Source organism: Artibeus jamaicensis, unplaced genomic scaffold, assembly GCF_021234435.1.
Source record: "Artibeus jamaicensis isolate MK-2021 breed Jamaican fruit bat unplaced genomic scaffold, CSHL_Jam_final contig_482, whole genome shotgun sequence".
Lineage (NCBI taxonomy): Eukaryota > Metazoa > Chordata > Mammalia > Chiroptera > Phyllostomidae > Artibeus > Artibeus jamaicensis.
The window spans coordinates 15,133,053-15,153,066 of NW_026521857.1; the positions used below are offsets into that span (position 1 = coordinate 15,133,053).

The window sequence follows — 20,014 nt, forward strand, 5'->3', positions numbered from 1 at the left end:
TCATAGAATTTTTTCAGAGACAAACTCGTGACAGTTACTCCTTTATAGTCTTGAAAATGGTTCAGAATTAATTCTAAGTCCTTTTAATCTTTCCTCAGAGATGCCACCTGACTACCCCTTATTCTGACTGGTATTCTCTATACCCCCTTCTACAATTTCCTGAAGTATAGGAAATTGTGGAATTTTCTTAAAATGTAGTGCCCCAGAATATAAATATTGTCCAAAATAGTTATTTGAAAACATAAAATGTATCTCTCACCCCACAGAAAAATATGAAATGAAACCTGGCATGTCTAAGTGGTTTTTGAAGTAAAATCTCAGGACCTTATCCAACATGCCCCTGCCTTTTGTTAAATTGACTCTCCAGGCTCCTCCTTTCCTCTTAAACGTTTATCTGTACACTACTAATTATGATGTGTTAATCACTTAACTGTTTAACCTTCTCATTAAACAACTCCCACCCCAGTATATGCTGAAAAAGACTCCAGCTTCTATTCCAGTCATGCATCTTCTAATAGCGTATCAAAGAAACCACTATAAACTGGGCCCAAATAACTACTTCTATTTAAAAATAATATACCACAGTTGACATTTAACAATGTGTTTTATGGAGCAAATACTTTTAAAATGGCAGAAAATATGATTGGCCATGAATAAAAAGTAAAGATTTTTATGTTTCAATGGATTTCCTTCAAGTTCTTTTAAGAATGAATACAATGTCTAAGGGTGACAGTGAAGAGATGGCTCACCACAGTCTGTGTGCTGGAGAACAGAACTGGAAAACAAAACGACATGACTTGCAATGCATAAATCACGAACAAGAGAGGCAACTTCTCACGAAAACGCCACTGATTCACATCTCCAATCTGACGGGGCAGGCGGCCTTCTATGACTAGTTCTTTACCATATGGTAAGTGGCATGACAACACAAGCAAAAGGCCAAGTGTCAAACTGTATCTCAGTGATAAGACCTTTATTTGGCCGACTGCTCCACATATGCTGCACATCAGAAAGAGAATGCAAGTCAGGTTAGGACGAGCACCCCCCATTTGTTATTACTGAGCTATCAAACGACATCTGGTTAACAGGACTTACAGTAAGGGGAGTTTCAAAGTTTGACAACTGAAACAAGAGAGGTTTTTAGTTTGCAAGTGGCATTTAAAAAAAGATCCTTACATTCATGGATTTAGAGCTGTTCAAACTCTTGATTAAGCCTCAGAGTAAGTTACCTATAATTTTGTGAGTCACTGGTTTGAATCTTATCAACAGAGAAGGCAATATAAAGAGTTAAAGTTGCAGTGTACTGAGCAAGTAGAGTTGAACAACTGATGGAATTCTGTTATCCATCTCCCAAATGAAAGTCAGTAATGAACTTGGATTAAGTGGCCTTCCCAACAACTGTCCTCACTGCTTTGCACATGGCCCTCATTCCCACCAGGGAATGCACAAGGTGGTTCCAGAAACACTGGAAATCACAGCGCAGTATGAATTATACTTTCCTGAACAATCTGTGTGAAATGTGTGGAGATCACACTTCCCTGAAATGACAGAGCACAGACATCCTGGACCCTGACTCTCAAAACTAAGAGAAGCAAAAACTCTTGAGTTTCTTGAGAGTTATTACTAATTTTCAAGCTTGCAGAATCAAACTGGGAGGCTGTTGTAAAATGACGATGAACGACACTCCTCATATTCAGTCTTAAGGGAAGAAAAAGCTGTGAGAATGTTTAGGGGAATAAATGCCACCAGAAAGCATGCTTCTCTATGGTTTGGGGTTGGAGGAAGGGACAGGAAGTGAAAAGCCACACACTTTCTGTACCTATCAGATTTGAGAAATTACTGGGTTCACACAGAGTTCTGCCGCAGGAGGAAAACCTGTTCTGCTGATCACTAAGCATAAAGGTGATGAACATGCAGAGACTGCCAAAAGATAATGTCGGGCTTAGAAGAACTGCTAACACTAGCTCTCATCCCTCAGAAGTTAGGGCTGGGAAGAAAGTAAGAGGAGGATTTCTGTTAAACAACAATACTTTCAATGTTTACATGAACAGGCACTATGCTTGTTACTTATCAAGGAAAACAGAGCAAATAATACAATACCTGACCCTTTGGGGGCTTAGAATCAAACATGTCTTCTGGGACAGATGAAGTACCTTTATTAATAATAGCCTTAGTAAATGAAGAATCTAAAAGATGTATGAAGAATCTAAAAGATGGGGTTTAACTGCATAACTTATTTTTATCAGGCTATACTACCACTTAATTTTCTCAAGGGTGACTCAGTTTCAACCTAGCTAGTTTCCTTCTGACGGCTGAAATAACTGAGGCTTTGGACAGTGTACAGGATTTATCCAGGGTCACAATGGTTAAGAACAGTGCTAAAATGGACATGTGTATCACAAAGTCATCTTGCTTACCTATCAAGTCTCCTATTTATTTCTTCCTGCATGGCAGTAATAATGGTCACTTTAGCCATATTTTGTCTTCTTGTAAAAAATGAGCTGGGATTTTCCTTCCTTCTCTACAGGGACAAGTGCTAAATGTTAAAGGATCAAACTAGAATACCTCTGCACAAACATATACTCAAAACTGAAACAAAGAGCTGTGACCAGTAAGTAACACAATGGGTCAAAATGTCATCTATTTTCAGAAATGTGAGGGCCCACACAAATCGAAGACATTATGCAAAATGCCTCTCTCAGATATTAAACAAATTCTAGTACAAACTTTCAAAAGAAATTTTATCTGTATATTCTGGGCTTTTCATCACCTAAGTAGTTTGGATTTCATATTTAATATAACCTTCTCTTCTATCTTTTTGTTCTTACTAGGAAGAAGGCAGAGGAAGATTCAACTCTGTCAGCGACCCTGTAAAAACATTTGTCTGATCTGTGGCCCCTGGCTTCCTCTCTGAAGTAACAGAGAGGCACAGGGAAAGAAACAAAAAGGTTACCCTCCACTGTGGAAGAACTTTTCTTGGTCCATAAAATAACATGGCCTGAGCCATGTGCAGCGGTAACTACTTGATGACACTTTGCTAAGCTGCTGTGAATGTCTTTTTAAGTAAACAGTAAACATGGCTTTACGACTGACAAGGAAACAAATGCCAAGTGGTCAGAGCTGAGTTTAAAAGTCAGATACTTCAAAATGCCTGGTGGGTGGATTTTTAAATTAAAGGAAATGACACTGTTTCCTTTGAAGAATGCCATTCTTGTTCCTAGGTCCCTTTGTGGCAAGATCTCAACCACTAAGTCAAATGTAAGAAGCATCAGTGATTTCCAAGTTTGCACAAAGATTTTTTTCTTTATGAAACTAACTTGTTGGTCTTCAACCTTTATGTGAAGTTGCAGCAAGTGTTAACTCCGAAGTGAGGTTCAATTGACGTTCTTAAGGTCACGTAGTCAGCAAGAGATGAGCAAATAAGCCCAGAAGTACTCCCCACCAGTCTACACTTCTAACCACTATACCACACCAGCTCACGTCTGATTCATTTTGAGAAATGAGTATACTTTACGATTTCAAATGCTAACTTGTACATGCTCTTCAAATAATTTTTGAAATCTAGCACTACAAAATAAACTGTGCTGATGAAAATGGACAATTGTTTTGAATTCATCCTTTCTCCTGACATCCAAGAAGCACCTTCCAACACCATGAACTAAATGAAGACTTAGGGGTGTCCAACCTTTTGGCATCTCAGGGCCACACTGGAAGAAGAGTTGTCTTGGGCCACACATTGAGTACACAAACACTAATGAAAACAAACAAAAAAATCTCAATGTTTTAAGTAAATTTTCAATTTTGTGTTGAGCTGTATGCATAGCCATCCTAAGCCACATGAAGTCCACAGGCCACAGGTTAAATACCCCTGCAAGAAGTGCCTCTAAGCAAGCAAGTTCTGGCAGACATAGCTAAATGAACTGATTTAGCATACCTTTACCTGGCACACTAATACCTGCACTACAATTAAGGATGGTAGTTCTCAACTGTGTCTGCACAAATTACAATCACCCAGGGAACTTAAACAATACCTGTTTCCAGGCTCTACCTCAGACCAATGCATCAAAATCTTTCGATCAGGTATCGGTCTTTTTCAAAAGCTCCCTATGGGGCCCTAGCTGGTGTGGCAGTTTGATTCCCGGTCATGGCACATGCCTGGGTTGTGGGCCAGGTCCCCAGTAGGGGGCATGCGAGAGGCAACCAGACATTCTCTCCCTGTTTCTCCCTCTCTTCCCCTCCCTAAAATAAATAAATCTAAAATATAAAAGCTCCCTATGTGATTCTAATGTACAACCACTATTACATTTTTGAAGTGGATTTCTAGTCAAGATGGAAGAGTAGGTAAACACAGCTTTCCTCCTCACATAACCACAGCAAAAATAACAACTAGACTACAAAACAAATTATTACCCAGAATCATCGGAATATCGATCGAGCTGTATGGAAGTCTGACAACCAAGGAATTAAAAAAGTCACACTTGTCCAGATGGGTAGCAGAGGTGAGGATGTGGAGATGCAGAATGGGCAGGCCCATACCCATGTGTGGTGGATAGAAATCGGGAGGGGCACCTCGGGAGTGAGAGATCTCAGTCCCACACCAGACCACCCAGCCCAGGGCTCCAGTGCCAGGAACACAAGTCCCCATAACTTCTGGCTGTAATAACTTATGGGGGTTAGGATGGCAGAAGAAAGTGGGGGGTTCTTAGGAGTCTCCTCTTAAAGGGCCCATAACAGACTTAGGACTTATGCAGACTCACTCCCTTTGGGCTTCAGCACCAGGGCAGCAGCTGGCATACAAGTGCCAGGGGACAGCTTCCTCCCAGACAAAACTTCAGAGGCCAGGCAGTGGCACTGTCTCCTTTCTGAGCCCTCCCCCACGCAAAGCCACAGAGTGGTGATACCATATTGGAGACTATCAACCAGGGTTGTACCGCCCTGCCAATTACCTAAAGCTGGGTCCTATCCAACTTACATGCAGTTTTCTACTATAGGCCACGCTACTAAGACAAAGTCAAAACAGCTCTACCTAATGTGTAGAAACAAACACAAGGAGGCTGACAAAATGAGGAGACAAAGCAATATGGCCCAAAGAAAAGAACAGAACAAAACTCCAGAAGAAGAACTAAACAAAATGGAAAAAAAGCATTTTATCAGATGCAGAGTTCAAAACACTGGCTATTAGTAGAGTGGGTGAAACTGAGAATCAAATCAATGATTCGGAACATAAGGAAGAAAGAACAGCAAGAAAAAAAAGAATAGGATAGGCTAAGGATAGGCTCAGAAAAACAAGGATAGGCTAAGAAGCATCTGGGAGAAATTGAAATAACATTCAAATCACAAGGGTGCCAGAAGGAGAAGAGAAAGAGCAAAAAATTGAAAACTTATTTGAAAAAGTAATGAAAGAAAACTTCCCAAATTTGGTGAAGGAAATAGATATACACATCCAAGAAGCAAAGATAGTCCCAAACAAGATGGACACAAAAAGGACCACACCAAGACACATCATAATTAACACACCAATGGTTAAAGATAAAGAAAGAATCTTAAATATAGCAAGAGAGAAGCAGATATTTACCTACAAAGGAGTTCCCATAAGACTGTCAGCTGATTTCTCAAAATAAACTGCAGGCTGAAAGGGACTGGCAAGAAGTACTCAAAATGATGAAAAGCAAGGACCTACAACCTAGATGACTCTATCCAGCAAAGATACCATTTAGAATGGAAGGACAGATGAAGTGCTTCCTATCATCATCAGCTGATGGGAGTTCATCATCACCAAGAAGTTCATAGGAGTTCATCATCGCCAAGCCATTATTAAATAAAATGTTAAAGTTGCTTATTTAAGGAAAAGAAGATTAAAACTATGAACATTAAAATGACAATAAATTCACAATAATCAACAGTTGAATCTAAAAAAAAAATCTAAGCAAATAGGTAGAACAGAAACAGAATCACAGACATGGAGATCATCTGGAGGGTTATCAGTTGTGGGGGGAGAATGGGGGAAAGGGTACAGGGATTAAGAAGTACAAATTGGTAGGTACCGAATAGACAGGTGGATATTTTGACCAGTACAGGAAACAGAGAAGCCAAAGAACTTATATGCATGACCCATGGACATGAACTAAGAGGGGGACTGCTGGAGGAAATAGAGGGTAGAGGGGGGAAAGAGGAGGAAAACTGGGACAACTCTTATAGCACAATCAATAAAATATATTAAAAAATTTTAAAGTGGATATATATATAGTTCTTATCATTTATATACTTAATTATACTGTTAGAAGAAAATGAATAGTAAAGGAAATGAGATCCTTACATAAATACCTATGTAACAAAGCAGAAGGTAATATAGTCTAAAAGAAAGGTCTTCTCTATAGGAATTTATACGAGAAACATAATATTTCAGTCACTAGGGAGTTAAGAAAGGCTTCTAAGGAGATGGTAACATTTGAACATTTGACATTTGAAGAGGAGAGGCAGATATGAAAAAGAAAGGAATTTTAAGCACAGTGCACAATGCTAACAAAGATGCTTGTAGGGGAAACAGTGGACACAATGCAAGGACACAAAAGTGAAATACTTAGGACAGGCACGATGGGGCCACTGTAGGAGGGTCTTGAGTTTCAACCAAAGTGACGTGATAGGAAGTGGGCTATCACTAGGTTTCTGAACAAAGGCCAACCCTGATTAGAATTAAGCTTCAGTGAGCTTATTCTTATGGTTGGAGGAAGGATGGACTAGTTGAGGGCAGAAGGGAGCCTTGTTTTAAAAGGCTGTAACTGCAGCAATCTGAGCAAGTAAGGAAAGTCTCATGTGGGCTTAGTAGCATTGGAAAGGTGAAAAACAACTAGATAAGAGAAGTTAAAAAGGCAGGACTCAGCAACTGAACAGACATGGAAGATACAGGCAACAGAAGCACCGAAGACAAAACAGATTTCAATTCTGGATAATTGGGAACATGAAAATGTCACCAGAGAAGAGACATTTGAAAGAGAAGATGAGCTCACTTTTCAATTTTCGAGTTTGAATTGACTGACAGACATCCAAATGGAGATGCCCGGGGCGGGGGATGGGACAACAAGAAAACCTAGGAGAGGTGTCAGAGCTGAATATATTGTACAGCTCTGGAGGGAGGACACAAGATACATTTGACTGGGAAGACCAATTTTTTTCTCTAAGAGAACTCCATCATTCTGTAACCAAGTATGTCTGTACTGATTTCTTGAACTAATTTCTTTCACCACCACTGTTCTAAATCTCTTGCATCCTTCTCTTAGACTCATTACAACGACAACCGGAGATCAATGCCATGACCTGCATTCTTCACACCTACAAAGGACAGAGGAGAACTACTGCAGGTGGGGAGTGGGAGGAAAAATGGAACTCTGAAGATTGGTAGCACTACAAATCCACGATCTCTGGCCTCATCTGGGTACTTGGTGTCATCTGTTAAATTTTCTCTGGCCCTTGGTCAGTTACTTGTCCAGATCCGCTCACTGACTACTCTGTTACCACTGCTTACACTTTCTACTCACCACCATCCCTTTACTCTTAGAACATTATCTCAGACCCTACCTACTCCCTTGAACCTCAAGGTCAGGTATTTTAAAATCTTTTCCTTTAACTTACATATTTACCTATAACCATATACTCTTCACTTTTTTTCTTCCTGTCTCGGAAAATGTAGTATTTCTCTCCTGTTCAAGCTATTCCATCTGCCTGTGACCGGGATTCCACTTCTTTGTGCCTTCTCTGGGACTCTGTCTCACTATGTATATCTATGGTGCTGAACGTCCCCTCCTCCCCCGCCCCACCCACCCCAGCTTCATGTTATTTCTTTACTGGCTCCCTTTCCATACCCTATCAACATGCATGAGTCTCTTATTAAAAAAAAAAGTTACTGTTCAATCTCTCTCCTATCCTTACCAAGTTTCTAAAAGGAGAAATCTATATTCGCTGACTCTACTTCCTCATCTTAATCTGGGATATTAGGGCTCATATATTCCTTCATATTACATAAATTTTTTCCCAAAATGTATACTTTTCCCCCTTGAGGAAAGAATACATATCTTTAGTCCTATCTTCAACATATAGCCATATATCTCAATGTATAACCTTAGCTGCAGAGAACTTGTTAGTGACATTTAGTTTTATAGTTTGGGGAATTTCAGAGCATATGTAATTCTTAGTGCTTCTGGTAAGCACTGTACGGAAGTCCAACAACAACGAACCATTTAGCCAGACGGGTAAGAGGGACAGAGTCAGCGGCGAATCAGGGTTGGGCAGGAGAGATTGGCTGGACCGCCCCAGGATCCCAGGCACGGTTGGCAGATCCCAGGCATGGGGTGGCAACAGGCGGACCCAGAGTGCGAAAGGCAGCTGGCTGACCACATTCATACATTTGCGTGCAGATAAACCAAGTGAAGGAGCAAGCAGTGATACAGACCGTGCAGGCTAGGGCCCCAGCAACAGGAATTAGAGCTTGAAAGCACCAATTGGAAAGACTTTCGGGGCTGAGGTGCCGGAGCTCCCAGGCTCACAGAGAGTTTATTGGAGAGACCCACAGGGTCCTGGAGGGTGCACAGGCCCACACACCTGGGAGCCGGCACCAGGGGGCCCAGTTTGCTTGTGGGAAGCAGCAGAGGGGACTGAAATCTGAGAGAGAACAGAAAAAATGCCATTGCTCTCTCTCTGACCCCACCCCCAGTCACAACCCAGCAACCGGGTTGACCCACCCCAGTGAACACCGAAGTCTCCGCCCCTCACACATACACAACAGGTGTGAACAGACCAGAACATTATGGCTTAAGAACAGCTCAAAGCCCCAGAGCCTACAATTCTAAGTGACCAAGAAATAGCCAACCTTTCAGATGTACAGTTCAAAACACTGGTGATCAGGATGCTAAAACACTAGTGATCAGGATGCTCACAGAACTGGTTGATTTTAGTCACAAATTAGAAAAACAAATGAAGGCTAAACTAATTGAAATGAAGGGAAATGCACAGCAAACCAATAGTAATGGAAAGGAAACTGGGACTCAAATCAAGGGAGTGGACCAGAAAGAAGAAAAAAATGACCAAACTGAAAAGAATGAAGAAATAAGAATTCAAAAAATGAGGAGAGACTTAGGAACCTCCAGGACATCTTTAAACATTCCAACATCCGAATTATAGGGGTACCAGAAGGGGAAGAGGAAGAGAAAAAAGTGGAAAACCTATTTGAGCAAATAATAGAGGAGAACTTCCCCAAGCTGGCAAAGGAAACAGACTTCCAGGAAGTCCGGGAAGTTCAGAGAGTCCCAAAGAAGTCGGACCCAAGAAGAACACACCAAGGCACATCATCATTACATTAGCCAAGATTAAAATGAAGGAGAGAATTCTAGAAGCAGATAAGGGGACAGTCAGCTACAAAGAAGTTCCCATCAGACTGTCAGCTGATTTCTCAAAAGAGGCCTTACAGGCAAGAAGGGGCTGGAAAGAAGTATTCCACTCATGAAATCAAAAGACCTACATCCAAGATTGCTCTATCCAGCAAAGCTTTCATTTAGAATAGAAGGACAGATAAAGTGCTTCCCAGATATGGTCAAGTTGAAGGAGTTCATCATCACCAAGCCCTTATTATATAAAATGTTAAAGGGACTTATCTAAGAAAAAGAAGATAAAAAATATGAACAGTGAAAGGACAGCAAACTCACAGTTATTAACAACCACACCTAAAACAAAAGCAATCTAAGAAGACAGCTAGATCAGGAGCAGAACCATAGAAATGGAGATCACATGGAGGGTTAGCAACAGAGGAGTGGGAGGAGGAGAAGGGGGGAGAAGGTACAGAGAATAAGTAGCATAGACTGTAGATAGAAAATAGATAGGGGGAGGGCAAGAATAGTATGGGAAGTATAGATCTAAAGAACTTGTGACACATGGACATAAACAAAAGGGGGGATGGTGGGGGAGGGGTGTGCATGGTAGAGGGGAATGAAGGGGGGAATGGGACAACTGTAATGGCATAATCAATAAAATATATTTTTTAAAAAAGAAGAGGAAGAAAAAGAAAAGAGTGCTATTAAAGGTACTAAAATATAGTTTCTTCAGTCTCTCTAAAAAAAAAAAAGGAATCACATGGCTTTATTGTTAACTAGAACTACCAGAATGAGAAGAGCCAGATGCAGGGAGAATATTTTAAAAGGTTTAAGTCTGTATAATACATAATTTAAATGGAAGTATTTAAAGACAATAGAGAAAAGACACACTAGGAGCTTGAATTTAATAAGTACTCAATGTATCTGAAAATAATCACTTTTTTCTCTTTATAACTTTCAAGTTTGCAAGACTAGTTAATATAATACAATCAGTAAAACTAGTTAGAAGAGCTGGCCTCTAGAGTGAAATTTTCCATTAGGATCCATTAATATTTGATAAATGCTTCCAATTCAATGGACAAATACCAACAAGTAAAACATTTAAAGAATTCTCCAGAACTGTATCTGTGATGCATCAGATGAAAGACTTAGTGCCATATCTACATACTGGTGATGAACTGTTCATCAATCTACAGAAGATACAAGAGTAAGTCCATGGAAGACAAGAGAAAAGTAGTATTTAGAGTAAAGTCTTTAAATCAAAGAAATGTTTTTAAAATTAATTGTTCACTAAATTTATGAGTTAAAAGATAATTTCACATTTACATATAGCTTTGTTTTTTGTTAATTTTATTAAAGATTTTACAAAATATATTTGTAAAAAACCAGTGCTACATTTGGTTAAAAGTGGCAATTCTTTTTAGCCCAGTCACATTCCTTAGACTATACCCACACTGGAAAACATGAAAGAGACACAGACTCATTATTCCTCCTCTCATTCATAATAGTAGGCAACTAGTTTTGTTTTTTCCTGCATAATGAAAATTTTTAGAAAAGATTTTATTTATTTTTTAGAGAAAGGGAAAGGGAGGGAGAAGGAGAGAGGGAGAAACATCGATTGTCTGGCTCCCGTAGGCACCCTGATCCGGGACTGGACCCGCAGCCCAGGCATGTGCCCTGAATGGGAACTGAACCAGGAACCTCTGGTCTGTGGACATCGCCCGACCAACTGAGCCACACCAGTGGCCATCATACAGTGAAATTTTATCAGTGCTACCAATTCCGTACTTAGGTCCATAACATCAACAAAAATTTATCTACATTCTCCTGTCAGTTCATTCATTTGATTTATTCTACAATTATTAATCAAGTACTTATGAAACGTCTGATTGAGTACTCAGCACTAGGGAGGCAAAAGTAATCTAGACAATGTCTTTGGATGTGTAAAGATCATGTTTTGGTAAGAAATCAGTTTTAAATTCACTTCACTTACTATAGACATCTTTCCTGGTTTAGTATTGTTCACATGTTGTCTAAACACAATTTTTTGACAAATGGGAAGTCTTTTATTCTCCCATAAAAATGTGTATTTTGTGAAGTACAAGTAGTTGTCCCTAACACTGATTTGTAGGTTATAAAAGATGAGAGGGCAGAGAAGGTAAAAACCATACATACCAAAAAAGTTAGTCACCAGAATTAGACACAGTGGCTCTGTAAGTCAAATGCTGCCCTTCCAGGGCAGATCACTGACCTGTGTGGTGGGGGAGTTACACAATCAGAGCAAGCAATGAAACAGTGACACTAATATGGATTTTCAGAAGGAGAAACATAAAGATGTGGTTCATTCACTTCTGAAATTAACAGGAGGCAAAATGTTACGAAATAACACCCATTTTCTAGGAAGAAACAGTGGGAAAGGGGGTGGATGATGGTTTTAGGAAAGAAAAAGGAACCCAAATGTGCCTGTGACAAAGTTTCTTCGTGGGTCAGTCCATCAGTCACCCTATGTCTTGTCAGCAATCCCAGCCCTACCTAACGTTGCCTTTCCCTCTGCTTCCTAGATGCTCAAGCTTCCACTAGCCCGAGAAGTCTTCTGATGATCTGCCATGTTAGATCTTTCTCCTTTCCTTTTCTGCCAACTCTATGAACATAAAGAGTGGTCAACATTTGCTACATGTAGTATCTTCACAACTGTTTACTACAGGAGACCAGATGGTCTCTATTCCTGTCCTTCTATAGGAACTGCTTTCATAAAGGTCACTTACAACCACCTAATTGCCAAAACCACAGTCCTTGTTTGGCAGAGTAGCTACTGTTTCTCAGAAAGATAGATGCCACCTTTCCTGAACTTCTGATTCCTTGATAGTGTTTTGGTTGCATACATACCTTCCTGAGGTACACTGTGCAGCAGAAAGTGCGCGCTTTTTTACCTTGGACAAAGTGCTTATCTTCCTAGAGTCTATTTCCTTCCTCTGCGAGTAGGACATGACCACTGACCTCACTGATGTGAGGGTCAAATGAAACAGCATATACAAAGAGTCTAACACAGTATTTGCACATAGTTGATGTTCAGAAAATGACCATTTTTCCCTTTCTCTGTATCCTCAGGCATCCTCAGCATGGGTGTGGATGACTCTGCATTTAACACCCTTTACTAGGCCATCTCACCTATCATAATGCTGACCCCAAAATCTAGGTCTCTGATTTTCCTTACCATCCTTCAGCTCCAATTCCACATTTTAACTACCTACTAGGGAACCACCCAACTGGATAATCTGTCTTAATATTGTGAAATCATGTTTGACTCTCTCCCACCCCACTGCTAAATAAGTGGATTCCATAGCTGCAATCTCTCTCAACAGGGTCTCTAAAATTTCACTTCCATTGCAATCATTTTAATTCACTGCCTCAGTGCTCTTTGGTTAACTAGGCTGTTACTGGCAGAGGCTTTGAGAAAATTCACTTCATAAACTGTGTGGACAAGAGCTAGAATGTAAAGGATTAATAATGAAAAGCACTACACTCATGGACAATAGACTAGCTCTTCAAGAAGTCTGGTTAAGTGAATGGGTGGTAGTTTGAGAGTCAGTGAGGTTAAGAACAAAGGACAGGTGTTTTGCTACTGTTTGGTTTTGTTTTTACTTTAAAGATGAATAAGCACTTGCAGGCATTAGAAAAGAAGTCAACAAAGAACAAGAAATGATTGCTTCCTAATTAATTTCATTCATTTATTCATTCTCTATCAGGTACTTATTGTAAATCTATGATATTCTAGGCACAATGGTAGGTACTGAGTATATAATGTTGAATAAAATCAGATATAGAACCAACCCCTAAAATCTTCCAGTTCAATGAGGGAGATAGATATTAATCAAGTAATCATACAAAGAAATATAAAACTGAAGACAGGACAAGTTCTAGAAAAGGTAAGGTAAGGTAACCACTTCCTCAAGTTCTGAAAGATGAAGGTATATTAACCAAAGAAAATGAGGAGGGAAGAACATTCAGGCCAGAGGGAACCTGTGTTATGGTTAGAAAGAATGATGAGAAGGGGTGTGAGGAGGTGAGAGGCGCAGGAATGGGGGGAGCAAGACAGAGTGATGGGAGATGAGGAGGCTGGAGAACTGGCTGCACCACGCAGGGCCATCTGTGCAGGCCACGGCAGAGTTGTTTCTTAAAGAGCCATGAAGCCTTTGAAGGAACTGGTAGAAGGCAGAAGGCAGGATCAGATCTGACTCTGCAAAAGACTGATCTTCCTAAAGCACAGTCTTCATGACGGTACTGTGTGTTCAAAACTTAGATGACTTTCATTGTCCACTGAAGTAAGTTTATTTGCCATTAGAGGATCAATCTGTACAACAAACCCAACTTCCCAATCATTCTTTTCAGTTATCTTGTACTTTTAACTACAGCTTTTTTTTCATACTATAATTCCTAGAACTGCCCCATCCTTTCATTTCTATTTTTTAAAACCCCTTCTTTCTTTTGGGCCCATCACAAATCTTACTTCTGTGCAACCTTTTTTTTGATATTCTTAGTAGAGATCTTTGCTTTTTTGAACCCCCACAACAGCTTGTACTTTTTTTGGCAGTTACATTTTATTGTAGTTACATGTGTACATGGATCTCTTTTTCTCAAGCTCCAGCAGGTGGTGAAGTGTTTGAGGGGAGGGCAGGGGCTTTGTTTAACTTTTGTATCCCCCCCAGGGCCTAAGACACAGTCTTACCCATAGCAGTTGCTCAATAAATATTTGTGGGTGTATTTTGAGTCAGATTTCTAAGTATTTGAAAACTTGGCCATTATTGTGTAGACACCAGCTTCTACACTGATTTCTAGTTATGACGCTACAGTGAAGTAGGAGTCTCAGCTTTTCTGGTATATGTGGGTGCAACTTACGATGGTTTTCATGGTATGATGTTAAAGACAAAAAAAACCCAAACAAACTCTTCAGAAAAAAAAATCAGGGCTGCAAGTAAGGTACTTATTAATCTGTTAATTAATAATTAGACAGTACTGTCCCATAGAAGAAACTCAAGTTACTCTTCCATACTTAGTTCAAAGAAGATGTACTAATGAATATTTGGGATTTTCTCATCAATGAGGAAAAAAATGAAAGAAGCAACAAAGGCAAAATGTTATTCTAGAACTACTTTTAAAATTTTCTTAAATGTGATCTGGACATAGAATCAGAAACTCTCACATAAAGTAACAACTTTTTAGACATTCCTAATCATTGATAAGACTTATTCCCAGAATAAAATGTAAAAAAATAATGTGGAAGGGAAAAAAAAGGCTCATATAATTCTGGTGAGAATTCTGTAAGCGAAACATTTTAAAGTATATTTTTACATTAAATAAATGAACTTGCATACTTCGTTTTGTTCTTTACCACCTTTAGTATAACATTGGGTTACTAAACCACACCAATGTTTCCTTCTGCATCCAGGGAAGATTCCTCATCTTTGATGTGTAAAGCAATACAATGTCAGCTAAGTCTGCGGTAGAAAGCCAGTAAAGGAGTCTCTGGGGTGTTCGCTCCCATTTACCTGCACGAGTCCTCTGTGATCCTTCCACACAGAAAGAGTGACCAGTCATATCATTCCACGCATGTCTCTGTTGAGCTTAATGACTAAGACATCTGACAAAGTAGTAATATTTGGGCAGGGTCACCACGGCTCCCTCAGCACAGTTCAACTATTTCCTATGAAAAATATACTCATCTTCACTGTCTTTCAGTAGTCCCAAATTTGAAAACCAGGAGGCACGTGAGGATATTACTCTTAAGGAATTCTAAGAAGAATAAAGAAAGCAGACAAGAACACACCATGAAGGAATATGTCATGGGCTTTCTATTTCAGAACTACTACCTAGAAACTTGAGATAAAAACTTTGATTATAAAAGACTAGGACAGCCAAGTAAAATAAAAAAGTTTTCTTATAACAGATGGTTTATACCCTGATAATATTTGCATTTAATGCTTTAGGATTACCTATTAATAAGGAAGCAGGGATGCTTTCCATTGATATTTCTAATTCAAAAGAAACGAGTTCTTTGTAATTCACTTTGTACTTATATATTACACACAGGTTTGTTTAAAGGGCTGGGCTGTAGTGACTTTAAAACTTTATATCTAAATCCTGTTTGTGACAGATCTACAGAGGAGCTTTGTAGATGAGTGTTGGGAAGCTTTTTGTCATAACTGTTGCTATGTAACAATTCTCTCAGAATAGTGGCCAATTTCTTTTCAATGCTTATGCTCATACTCTTACAGTGCAGAACCCTGAGTCTGGACAGCATAATGCCCTTCGGCCTCCTGCTTCCAAGCCTCCCCTGCCCTGTCCCTTCAGTGAGCTCAGTCCGGATGTGAAGACGTCACAGGTAGATATGGAGACTGACTCCTTAAGTCAAGGCTGTGACCTGCAAGAGCAGGTGCTACTTGCTATTGTACTTAGTGTCATCATTGCCACTGCCGCCGCTTGGGATGCATTTATTATTTTTTTTTGCTGAGAAGCCTGGTAACTTTAATATTTATTGTGGCCAGAGGCTGAGGACTCTCAGCCACTATGGATGGATAAACAAACAAACAAACAAAACCCCAACATTATAAAATTGCCAAAAATATGAGGATTTCTGAGGGGAAAATTTTTTTAAGGTTTTACTAATATATTTTTAGAGAGGGGGTGGGAGGGAGAAAGAAAGGGAGAGAAATATTGATTTGTTGTTGCCTCTTGTACACCCCTCACCTGGGACCAAACCTGCATGTGTGCCCTGACCAAGAATTGAAACAGCAACTTTTAACTTTGCACCAACTGAGCCACGCCAATCAGGGCACTGAGGAAAAATTTTTAAACAATTACTATTTTTTCTTTAGAAAAATATTTGGATTCCCACATAGTCCTGCTGGCTGAGGGTGACGTTACTTCAATTAAAAAATACTGTATTTTTTAAAATATAAACTCTCAGCAATGAGTACAGGGAGGTTGAAAATAGTTTCAGTACTGTTTAATCCTCAGTAAATTCAAATTAACAAGGTGCTGTGATAGTAAACACTGTAAAGATAAATCCAAGATTTACATAAGAAAAACAAAAGGAATGTTATGGATGTGGAAAAATCCAAAATAAATACCACCAGTTGTGGTTCAGACATTTAATTTATATGGTCTCATATTCAACACTACTATCTTTTTTTTTTCAGTGTGTGGGGGTTGCCCATAGGTACTCATTTGGCATATGTAGTAAAAATTCCCAGAACATAAGAATTTGATATTACAAGTCCATGAAAGTCTAAAATTAATTAGAATAGGCATATTTAAGTTTTAAAAAGTTGCAAATATAAGCCTCTAAAATGACTATTGGGTGTGAGGCAAAAGAGATGACCTTTAAAGTTCAATCTGTGCAGCCCTATACATTGTCGGTGGAAATTACAGTGTAGCCACTGTAGAAAATAGTGTAGCACTTCCTCAAAAGGTTAAACATAGTTACCATATGACCCAGTAATTCCGCTCCTAGCAGAATTTCAGTCCCAGAGAACTGAAAACATATGTTCATACAAAAACTTATACATAAATATTCATAATAGTGAAAGTAGAAAAACCGAGCAATCAATAAATCAAATGCTATATTACCCATAAAACGGAATATTACTCAGTCATAAAAAGGAATAAAGTACTGCTGCATGCAACAATATGAATGAACCTTGCAAATAAGTCAAGTGAAGGAAGCCAAACACAAAACACCACAAATTATATGATTCCATCTATATGAGCTGTTCAGAAGAGGTAAATCCACGGACACAGATTAGTGGTTGTTGGGGGATTCAGGAAGGGGAAATTAAGGATACACTAACAGATCTGAGGTTTTGTTTTGGAGTGACAGAAATGTTTTGAACTTAGATTAGGGTCATAGTTGTTTAATACAGTGAATATACTAAAAACCAGTAAATTGTACCCTTTAAAACGGTGACTTTTATATGAATTATATCTCAATAAAAATTCACTTAAGTACAAGAATTACATAATTATAAGGAAACATTTTTTCCCCCAATGATCTATTATTGTCTCAAATACTCAGAACAAAATTGGGAATGTTAAGGCTTTGGAATGCTTCTGAGAACCAATAAATTTCCAAGGAACCATTTTTTCATTTTTCATTGTATGCTCATTCTTTAAGGAAATTAGCGAAGGGTGGGCTATAAAAAACAATCAGCTGAGGCAAAAAGCCTTAGTCACATCTTTCCATTCATGCCTGGTACCCGAGGGAAGCAACTCTCCTGAGCGTCTCTCTCTATGATGGTTACCTAAAGTGGCTGCACATGTCCAGTGAAGGCTTTTGTTGAGTGATCATGCTTAAGTTGAGCTTGTTTAAATACCATTTCCCAGGACTTACATGCTACTCCCTGAACGATGGGAATACTCAAAGCTTTTAGGGGGAATAAACTATTGCATGGTCTTTGCCTAGGAAGTGGGCCACAGTTCACTGCAAACAGACAGTTCAGATAAATAAAATGAAAGCAGACATTTTTGGAGATGATCTTAAAAAGCTTTCCATTTAAAAACATCAAGGGCATAAAACCAGGAATAGTATGTATCCATGTTAGACTATCACAAGTCACTCTCTACCCACTATTCTTTCTAATACAAAATATTCATCTCCTTCATTAGATAACCAAATCATCTCCATGGAACACAACGTGTACCTCTCTCCCTGGCTACCCACTAAGAGACATTTGACTGCTGTCTACAATTAACCATGGGAATCATCATAATACAATGTAGTGGCCTATTTACAAAGGTTCCATATTAAATGTGAGTGGAAAAGTTACATTTTAAATATAAGAAGTCTTTGAAGAAGCAGATTCCTATTTCTGATATGTGGGCTGCACATAAAGAAAGACAGGCTCGGTCAACTGCTTCTTGGGTTGCCAGCTTTGGTCTAGATAAGGGGTGTCAAACTCATTTTCACTGGGGCCCACCTCAGCCACGCAGCTGCCTCCAAAGGGCTGAATGTAGAGCTCCTTGCCCCTAGTAAAGGAGTAGTTACATTTATACAGTCCTAAAATTACATTTGGCCCTTTGAAGGGAACCACAAGGCTGATGTGGGCCCCGGTGAAAATGAGTTTGACACCCCTGATCCAGACTGTTCCCTAGAATTCTCAGCTTTAGATCAGCATCCCCACAGTCTTCTCTTGTGCTATAGGCTCAAGTATAACAACAAAGTTCAGAGAAGACTAAAAACGGTAAGACCAAAGGGAAGAGTAGGAAGAAAAGAGATTGAGCTGAGTAGGTATCCTATGGCTACATAAAAAATCTTCTCAAAATGCCAGTCAAAAACCTTTTGAAAAAAACTATTTTGAATATAGTGACCATGACGACAACTAACTCTTCAATTTCTGTTTTCCTATATTAAGGGTAAGACGAAAATTATGAGGAATATAAAACTAAATATATGATATAATATGAAGAGGCATAATAAAATTCACTTTAGTGTAACTAATTATTATACTTTCTAATTTGGTATATGAACATCAGAATATATAAAGACATTAACTAGCTTTACACAATAGAGTATATAGGTACTAAAGTATTTACAGCAGACTATCTATACTTATTTACATTTTCATGGAAATCATGCATCAAGACTGTGAAAAGAGACTAATATCTCACTAGAGCATACTTATGTGGGAAAATCAGATTCAGCTTTGTATTATTTCAACATGCAGCATGTAAGAAATAAAGTCCGATAAAGTTCAATTAAGATCCAAAATTGCTTGCACTTCCGCCAAGATGGAGATATAGGTGGAGGAACCACCTTGCCTCTGTGCACAACCAAATCTAAGAACAACTATTTTTAACAGCAGTCACAACCAAGCCACAGGGAAAATCAACAATACGGAGTCCAAAGGACAACTAGATACTCAGCTGGACTGGTACGAGGAGCGAAGCCAGCAGCGGAACAGGTTAGCAAGAAAAAATTCCCAGGTGGTGCGCGGTGAGCGCGCAAGCAGCCGAAAGCGCTGATCGAGAGCGAGCTACGGGAGTGCACAGGGAAGAGGCGCAGCGGGCTGTCTGCGGTCGCGCAGCTGGGTGCCGATAAACCAGTGAGAAGGGAAGCCTGCGCGGGGCAGCAGGCTCGCACAATTCCGATCGGATAAACAAGATCCGGGCGAGTGCTGTGACTGGACGGGCTGGGCTAGCGGAGAGGACCGCCATTGCTCCTTCTCTGACCACGCCCCCACACGCAGCATCACAAACCAGCGACCTGAGTTGCCCCCTCCCGGTAAACAACTAAGGCTTGGCTCCGCTTACTTAACAGCATAAATAGACCAAAAATGGCTCTAGGACAACTCAGAGCCCCAGAACCGATAGATCTAAGCGATGAAGAAATAGCCAGTCTTTCAGATGCACAGTTCAAAACACTGGTTATCAGGATCCTTACAGAACTGGTTGATTTTAGTCACAAATTAGAGAAACATATGGAAGCTAAACTAATTGAAATGAAGGGAAATACACAGGAAACCAATAGTAATGGAAAGGAAACTGGGACTCAAACCAAGGGAATGGACCAGAAGGAAGAAAAAAATGATCAAACAGAAAAGAATGAAGAAATAAGAATTCAGAAAAATGAGGAGAAGCTTAGGAACCTCCAGGACATCTTT

The 20,014-nt window shown here is 39.5% G+C and overlaps 1 protein-coding gene and 1 long non-coding RNA gene across 2 annotated transcripts in view; one reads left to right on the forward strand and one right to left on the reverse strand.

Annotated features, from left to right (window-relative positions):
- RPAP2 (RNA polymerase II associated protein 2) overlaps window positions 1-20,014 on the reverse strand; it is a 105,755-nt gene that overhangs the window by 17,359 nt on the left and 68,382 nt on the right. The gene's annotated exons all lie outside the window — the stretch shown is intronic.
- On the forward strand, window positions 672-3,508 carry LOC119061483 (uncharacterized). The gene is made up of 3 exons (XR_008392202.1): window positions 672-910; window positions 2,528-2,611; window positions 2,832-3,508. It is a non-coding gene; the product is annotated as an uncharacterized LOC119061483 (long non-coding RNA).